The sequence below is a fragment of the Crinia signifera genome, chromosome 5 (assembly GCF_055691185.1).
Source record: "Crinia signifera chromosome 5, ASM5569118v1, whole genome shotgun sequence".
NCBI lineage: Eukaryota > Metazoa > Chordata > Amphibia > Anura > Myobatrachidae > Crinia > Crinia signifera.
The window spans coordinates 159,931,373-159,940,232 of NC_139221.1; the positions used below are offsets into that span (position 1 = coordinate 159,931,373).

General features: G+C 43.6%; 1 pseudogene; it reads left to right on the forward strand.

The window, feature by feature from the left end:
* Positions 1-7,744: 7,744 nt before the first annotated feature.
* Positions 7,745-7,880, forward strand: LOC146006106 (U2 spliceosomal RNA; annotated as a pseudogene).
* Positions 7,881-8,860: the final 980 nt, after the last annotated feature.

Consider the following 8,860-nt stretch of genomic DNA (forward strand, 5'->3'; position numbering starts at 1 on the left):
GTTCTGTGTGTTTGTGTTGTACTGTTTTGGGGTGTGTGTTGTAGTGTGTATGGATTTGTATTGTACTGCATGTGGTGTGTTGTGTGTGTGTGTATCTGTCCAATGTGTAAGTGTGTGAGGTGCTCTACGTATAAATGTGTGTGTTGTGTGCTATGTGTGCGTATGTGGTGTAGTGTGTGTGTGCGTGTACAATGTGTGTGTGTTGTGTGGTCTATGTATATCCTCAATTATTTCCTAATTGTTAAAAGCCTTCACCATAATGTTAGAATGTGTCATTCATACTCAATGACAGCAATGAAATCAGGTGTGGAGTTGTTCCTTTGCAAACGGTTTCCCAGATCATCGATCTTTTCCCCAGAACATCAATGAAGGTAAATTACAACTTGGTGTTTTTTTAAATTTCTAAGTGAAATTTCCCAAAAACGGCTTCGAGGTGCACACCACCGGGTCCAGAGGTATCTTGTTGCTGAATTTGGTGTCTCTGAGTGCCACGGTGTGTCCGCAATGCGACGGACACGCACACACACACACACACACGCACACAGATTCTTCAACTTATTATATAGATATATATATAGATGTATACACTACATACGCACTGTGGTGTATACATCTATATATGTGGTCAGTTTCATAATGAATGTGTTACTCTACAATATTTTTTACTGATATACTGTAAATGTTTAATAGGAATCCTCAGACAGATAGAAATCTATCTGATATGACGACTAGCCTTCAAGTCTTATGTGACCAGGCAATAATGAGAATCATTAATTCATTTTTATCTTGCCTTAATCTGAAAGCACAGGCAGGAAGAACAATTAGAGGCAGATAAGATCAGTAATTCATTCTTGCACTTCAAATAAAATAGATTTCTGAAAACAGGGGATACTAGCCCTGATTGTTGCTAATAGATGCAATTAGCGTGTCATTTTGAACTTTGTCTAATCATATCCTTTGTCCCTTTTAAGAACAAAATAAAGTGTTGTAAAAGAAAAAATCTCTACAACATATATTATAATAAATAAATTACAGAAAAAGAAAAGTTATTGCATTAGCAAGCATATCATAAATGCCCCTTTTCATGGACCGTACAGTCTAATAAATGTTATGGGAAAGCAGACAGAAGCAATAGGTGGCAACTTACCATATATATTAGTCAAGAGTAGCAGGTCAGAGAGCAGAGCAGAGATTGTACAGATTCAGCATCAATATTAGATAAAGTTTGAAAGCAATACATTTTGATGGGAAAATTGCATTATTTACAACACAAAAAGCTATGACAGACAAAATTCTCTATTGGGACAGAAACAAGGTGTGTCATATAGTATGTACTATATTATACATGCAATAGTTAATCAGACTAATCTCTAACCCAAAAAAGTGTAATTGGAGGGATAAAAAGGTATCTGCAATGTGAAAACATTCAAGACAACCAACAATATGGTACATATTATATCAGCACTACAAAGTAATAACGGGGGATATTTACCAATATGAAAAACCTAGTTTTTCGTATTGGTATTTCCCCTCCGACTGCATACGACTGTTTCAGTCGTATGCTAAGTCGTGTTCCGGAGGGGAAATTACAAAGCAGTCAGATACGACTGCTTTGTAACCCTACGATGGTGTATTCATTCGTACTAGCTGGCCATATAAACGGCCGCTAATACAAATTCGTACAGGCAGTCTGCACGGATCAGTCAGATCCGTGCAGGCTTTAGTGTAAAAAAAATAGAAAAATTAAATAAATAATAAAAAAAAAACAGCGTGGGGTCCCCCCCACAGCTGTAACCAGCGACAGGCTGAAGGAGCCGGGGCCGGTAATTAAAACTCAGGGAACCCGACAAATCGGGGTTCCCCGATTTTTAACAACCAGCCCCAGGCTCCAGGTCCGGATCTGGTTCCCAAAATACGGGGGACAAAATGACTAGGGGTCCCACGCATTTTAAGAACCAGCCCCAGGCACAACCAGCCAGCAGGGTAATGTCACAGCCGGGGGACACTTATGATATAAGGTCCCGCGGCCAAAACATTAACCCTACCGACCAGTCAGCCTGGCCAGGGGCCCTGGGGGAGTGGGGACCCCCCCAATAAAGGGGTCCCCCCCTCCAGGACTTACCTGACCAGGCTGAAGCCTGGTGCTGTCCTCGATGCCCCTGGGCGGTGGGCATCGAGCTGATAGTGGTGTAAAAAATAGAATAATCTATTGTCTAATACTGGGGCACTATGAGTCCCAGCAAGCCTCCCCCGCAAGCTGGGACTTGGAGAACCACAAGTCCCAGCCTGCGGGGCATTAAAGGGCCCACTGGGTCTTGTAGTGCCACAGTATTAAAAATAGTAAAATAAAACACACCGACACACACTTAAAATCAAACTTTAATACATACAAAGCCCACACATACTAATACTTACCTATCTTCTTTCCGTAGGTAGCCCTGGTCCTGATGTCCTGATGTCCTGTGTCGGCGTTCTTCTTCATGTCGACGTCGCTGTCGGCGATGGCATCCGGAGTCCGACGAAATCCATGGAGGAAGCTGTGGAAGGAAACCATACTCACCTGTCCCAGCGCGACGTATTCCAGGTAAGGGTCTTTGCAAAAAAAAACGAGAACGCGAAACCAGCCGGACAGCAGAGAGCCGCACAGTGTTTGTGTACATCGTGTGGCTCCGCCTCCCGAATGCCGCTATTGGCCGCCTTGCGGCCTAGCGGCTCCTGATTGGCCGCTAGGCCGCAAGGCGGGCAATAGCGGCATTCGGGAGGCGGAGCCGCACGATGTACACAAACACCGTGTGGCTCAGCTGTCCGGCTGGTTTCGCGTTCTCGGTTTGTTTTTTTTGCAAAGACCCTTACCTGGACTACGTCGCCCTGGGACAGGTGAGTATGGTTTCCTTCCACAGCTTCCTCCATCTCTGTCTAGAAGCAGTAGAGATTTGAAATTGGGCCATCCAGAGGAACATTCTCCTCACAGCTGTTTATATACCGGGGGAGTTAAATGAACTGGCAGACTCTTTATCCCTGGAACATCTCTCTTTAGACAGAGTAAGCCTCAGACCACAGGTTTTCCAGAACATTATCAAAACATTTGGAATTCCGGGGATAGATCTTTTCGGGACCCCATCCAATGCACAAGTTCCAACCTTTGTTTCGAGGGTATGGACGAAGGGAGTATCACAGATGGATGCCATGTCCTTACCATGCACAGACCTTTCTTTCCCATATGCATTTCCCCCTTCAGCTTTACTGCTAAAAGTCCTCCACAAAATCAGGATAAACAAAGTACCCCACATAATCCTGGTCTACAGAGTGTGGCCCTCCAGGATTTGGTTCCCCTTAGTCAATCAGTTGCACAAGGGGCCCAAGATTCCTCTAGGCCTCTCCAGAGACTGTTTCCAAGGGACCCCAGACCTCCTCCAGAAACTGCCACAATCCATGTGGATGGCGATATTACTTGGCTGTTAGCAAACGCCAACCTATCATCTGCATCAGTAACACTAATCAATGCCTCTCTGAGACCCAGAACGAGGGCCAGATACCGAGCTATCATTAACAAATAGAGTACATGGATAGCTACTCGGTCTCAAGCCCTTTCTTCTATTACCCTCAATTTAACATTAGATTTATTAGCAGCTAAGTTTGAAGCTGGCCTGGCATCTACCACCATACACTCTTACGGCTCCGCCTTAGCATTATCGGTTCCTGATCGTAGGTAGAGAATAAGTTCTACCTATGCCTGCTGAAAGAAGCTTTCCTCTCCAGACCATGTTGTCCCCACTACTCTAGCACATGGGACACCAAACCACTGTTACAATTCCTGGCCTCCATAGACTCTACAACAGATATGTGCCTGTTATCTAAGAAACTAGCATCTCTATTAGCCTTAGCCTTTGCTGCGAGATGTGCTGAACTCAGCCTCATACACATATCAGACCTATGGCTGACACAAACTCCACTAGGTTTTCATATAATCCTAAAGGGTCACACGAAAATTAGTTCTCTAAACAACCCGCTGGTAGAGTTCAACATACTAAAAGACCACTCAGATGTTGACCTGTATTTAGTTACATGCTTGACACATTACCTTCAAATGACATCCTATATCCGGGGTGAGCATTCCTAGTTATTTATCACATGCCGTAAACCCTTCCATCCCGCTAGACCATCTACTATCCATGGATGGATAGTAGCTGCAATGAATCTTGCAGAAATAGACACTTCTACCTTCAAATGCAATTCAATTAGGGGCGCAGCTGTTACTTCTGCTGCACCCAAGAGCTTACCACTGCAATTGATAATGCAAGCTGCACGTTGGTCATCCAGCCATACCTTTGTGAAACACTACTGGAGACCCACTGATCCTCAGAGGATCAAGTTTATTAGAGCAACCACCAGGTATGTGGTAGTCTACCCACCAGCTGTTGCTAGGTGGCAAGCCTCCCGATGAACAAACAGTAGTTTGCAGGAATTTATGACCTGCAAACTTTCTTTGATCTAGGGAAAAGGATTGCCACCTAGCAACAGCTCCCATCCAACCCACCCTAGACCTTGCTAGGTCCGTTGGTTACTCTAATTCAATATTATAATCCTATAATTTTTTTCTACCCTTTCAGGTGCACCAAAAGGCCAGAAGAAGCCACAGGCACAACCAGCTAAGGAAAACAAGTAGATTTGTCTGGCTCCCTCACCCAATTGTTCAAGTTGACCACTTGGTCTTTCTTATTGGACTCTATCCTCTATAGACAGTATATCTGTTTCTAGTTCAACCTTACCAGTTCTTGTTCACTAACATGGTTAATGTTCAGTAAAATCTTTGTGTTGTACCTATCTCCTCTTTGTCATTATTCCTTAATAGTTTGACTAAGGTGTTCCATCCAGATTTTTCTACTGAAAAAAACTAAAGCTAGGGGGCGTGATCCAGTGCTCAGGGGAGCACGTGCGTGAATTTGACCAGCGTGCACATGCGCCCGACGCCCAGACCCACTCCCTAGGTCAGGGGAAAGGTGAGTGAAATGTTTTTCACTCTTACTTTGCATGCACAGTCAGGAGGCTTGCCAACCTAACCCACCAGCTGTTGCTAGGTGGCAATCCTATTCCCTAGAACAAAGAAAGTTTGCAGGTCATAAATTCCTGAAAACTACTGTTGAGCTGCTGAAAGAGTTGAAAAGACTACAGTATGAATACTGGACAGAGAGCACAAGATGAGAGTTATAGCTAATGATAATATGAGGGAAAATGACTGCTCATTATAGCTTGCAGTGCAAAGGGAAGTGGGCATAAGAATGGTTGACACTTGAGGGAGAGCAAGTGTAAGTGGTCTGAAAGCAAGAAGCAAGTGTGGTACTTGAGATAAATATTTGGTTACCAGAGGAGAGGAAACTCAACACTCATTAACCAACTGGAGAGGTCAAGTAGAAGTATCTGTGGATATAAGGTTGCATGGTAAGTAGTTTGAAGAGGATTCTGTAGTGACAACCTGGCCCTGGGCACAGAGGAGAAGAAGATGTGGAATGGCACGAAAGGAAAACACTTCTAACTGCAGCATCATGTATAGATCGCAAAGATGTGAGGTCAGATTATGGGGATGCCTGTAAGGAGAAGATGTCAGTGATTGGGTCAAGCAATGATCAGTGATTAAATCATCATAATCAAATGATCAGTGATTGGACAAACCTAGTGGTGGCATCCTAGGAGCGGTAGAGTTCTGACACAAGTGATACAACAGAGCTTAACAACAGTATTGGGCAATAGATGTGTCTTGAGAAGGAGAGAGACAGTTTCTTGATGATGGGAGTTTCTTGATAATGAGATGACATTCAGTTCAAATTTAGCCACATTCATTTTCAGAAAGCATCCTGAAGGCTTTCCGGTAGCGGATGTAGAAGAGTAAACTGTTACAGTTACATGTTATTTAAATAGCAGCAAAACATGTGGCTGAAGGAACAATTAAGTTCACACAAGGAGGGGGTGTAGAGATAAAAGAGCAGGGGCCCAAAGACAGAACCCTGTATAACTTCTAGTGAGGAAGGTGGTAGTAGGAACCAGAGAAACAGAGAAGGCATGATTGGCAAATTAGGTCAATTTGAAAGGATGGCGTCAGAGAGTTCAATAGTTGAAGGTTGCATAGTAGGAGATGGTGAGCCACATTCTCAAAGATAAAGGTCATTGAGAAAAAAACAAGGAAAAGTGGCATCTGGATTTGTTAGAACGAAAAAGACAGTTTCAATGGAGTGAAATTGGTGGAAACCTGATTGGGGAGGATCAAGGAGGGAGTTGTCAAATATGAAGCTGTGAGAAGGTTGTAAAATAGTCACTCATGTACTTTTGAGGCACAGAGGAGAAGACAATAGGGACAGTAGTTAGAGAAAGTAGGAGGTGAAGATTTTAAAAAAAAATGTGTGACAAGAGCATATTTAAGGGATGAAGGGAAGATGTCAATTCAGAGGAATAGATTGAAGAGGTGAGCAAGGTGGAAGCTGGCTGTGGGGGAAAGGGAGCTGAGAAGGTGAAATAGAATGGGATTGAGGGGACAAATTAATGGGGAAGAAGATCATATAGGAAAATGTACTTCATCACCTAGTGGGTAAACTATTTGAATGATTTTTAAGAGATGGTATCGAGGAATATTTAGACCTTCATAGTTTACTCAGAAATAACCAGCATGGGCTCGTGAAAAATCATTCATGCCAAACTAATCTACTTGGTTTCAATGAAGAGATTAGCAAAAACCTTGATTATTTATTTACAGTTTCTTACATAGCGCAGCAGATTCTGTTGCACTTTACAATAGTAGACAGTGATAAAACAAACTGGGTATCAACAGACAGACTTGGAGGTAGGAGGGCCCTGCTGCAAGCTTACTGGAAACGCTGTAGATGTGATGTTTCCAGATTTTGCTAAAGCCTTCAATACAGTACCACACAAGAGGTTGATGAATAAAATGGAGGACCTGGGACTAGGGGAAAATATTTGAAGATGGGTAGGGAACTGCCTGTGTAATAGAGAAAAAAGAGTGGTCGTGAACAGTGCCATATCAAATATGATACCAGTACTAAGTGGAGTGCCTCAGGGTTCGGTTCTAGGGCACATTTTATTTAACATTTTTATTAACGATATTGGGATGGGGTTACTCAGCAATGTATCCATCTTTAGCAGCTAACACCTAAGCAGGGATGAATTGGGTAATTCAGTACTCGAAAAGGATCTAGGAGTCCAAATAGACAACAAACTGGGGTGTAGTGCTCAATTTAATATAGCAACAAAAAAGGCCAACAAAATTCTAGGCAAGGTAAAAAGTTAGGAAACCTGCGCTAACATCAAATGGATGGATACAATTGTGGGTGTAAAAAAATAAATTTACTGATAAAAATATATATACAGTATCAATAAATTTCTTTTTTTACACCCACAATTGTATCCATCCATTTGATGTTAGCGCAGGTTTCCTAACTTTTTACCTTGCCTATCACTAGGAGGGGGCCTCCCTCCATTTGGGTTACCAGCAGCTGCACTAGTACACATAAATCAGAGCGCCAGTCCCACTTTCTTGTTCTGCAACAAAATTCTAGCATGTATTAAAAGGGGCATGGAAACTAGGGACTCAAAAGTAATTATGCCTCTGTACAAATCATTGGTTAGACCGCACCTCGAATACGGAGTAAAATTCTGGGCTCCACACTATATAACAAGGACATCATAGAAGAGCAACAAAGCTTATTAGGGTAACGGATAATTTAAAGCTATGAAGAAATATTCTCGGCCTTTTGGCTAAGATCAAGTGTAGTATCTGTTCTTATCAGTGGGTATGGACTGGCCTCTGGCAGAGAATAGAGCAAGACTGGACTGAGTAGCTGCTCTGATGGGCGGAGGGTTTGGGACCCCTCATGCCTGGGAGTGGTGAAAAGTCTGGCTGAGCACCTTCACCTCTGCCAGTGTTAGGAGATGTTGTTTCCGTAAACCCACTGTTAGGAGGGGGGGAGAAACACTGGGCCTAGTAGTTTGGCTCTCTTGACGGGGTTCGTAGCCCCCGAAGGATGAGACAGTGAAAGGCTCAGTCTAGTATCCATTCCCAAGGAGTGGAGAAAGGCTGGGACTGAGTAGATGTTCCAGAGGTTCGTAGCCTCTGATGGGGAGACCGCGAAAAGCCCAGCTTAGTACATTAACCTTGGGACCGGAGAAACACTGAGACTGAGTAGATTGCTCTTCCGAGGGGGCCTCAACCCCTAAGGGAGTCATTCGAAAAGCCCAGAGAAACACTTGGTCAGACGCTGATTGGTCGGCTGCCTGGAGTCCGAGGCTGCACTGTGCCCCCAGGTAAACATAACTGAACATAAACCATGTTAGTGAACAAGAACTGGGAAGGATGAACTAGAACCAGATATACTGTCTATAGATGATAGAGTCCAATAAGAAAGACCAAGTGGTCAACTTGAATAATTGGTTGAGTGAGCCATACAAATCTACTGGTTTTCCTTAGCTGGTTGTGCCTGTGGCTTCTTCTGGCCTTTTGGTGCACCTGAAAGGGTAGAAAAGAATTACAGGATTATAATATTGAATTAGAGTAACCAACGGACCTGCAAGGTCTAGGGTGGGTTGGATGGGAGCTGTTGCTAGGTGGCAATCCTATTCCCTAGAACAAACCTAGGTCATAGATTTCTGCAAACTACTGTTTGTTCATTGGGAGGCTTGCAACCTAGCAACAGCTGGTGGGTAGACTACCACATACCTGGTGGTTGCTCTAATAAACTTGATCCTCTGAGGATCAGTGGGTCTCCAGTAGTGTTTCACAAAGGTATGGCTGGATGACCAATGGGCAGCTTGCATTATCCAGGGCAGGTGACAGGGGGGGTCAAAGGGGACACGT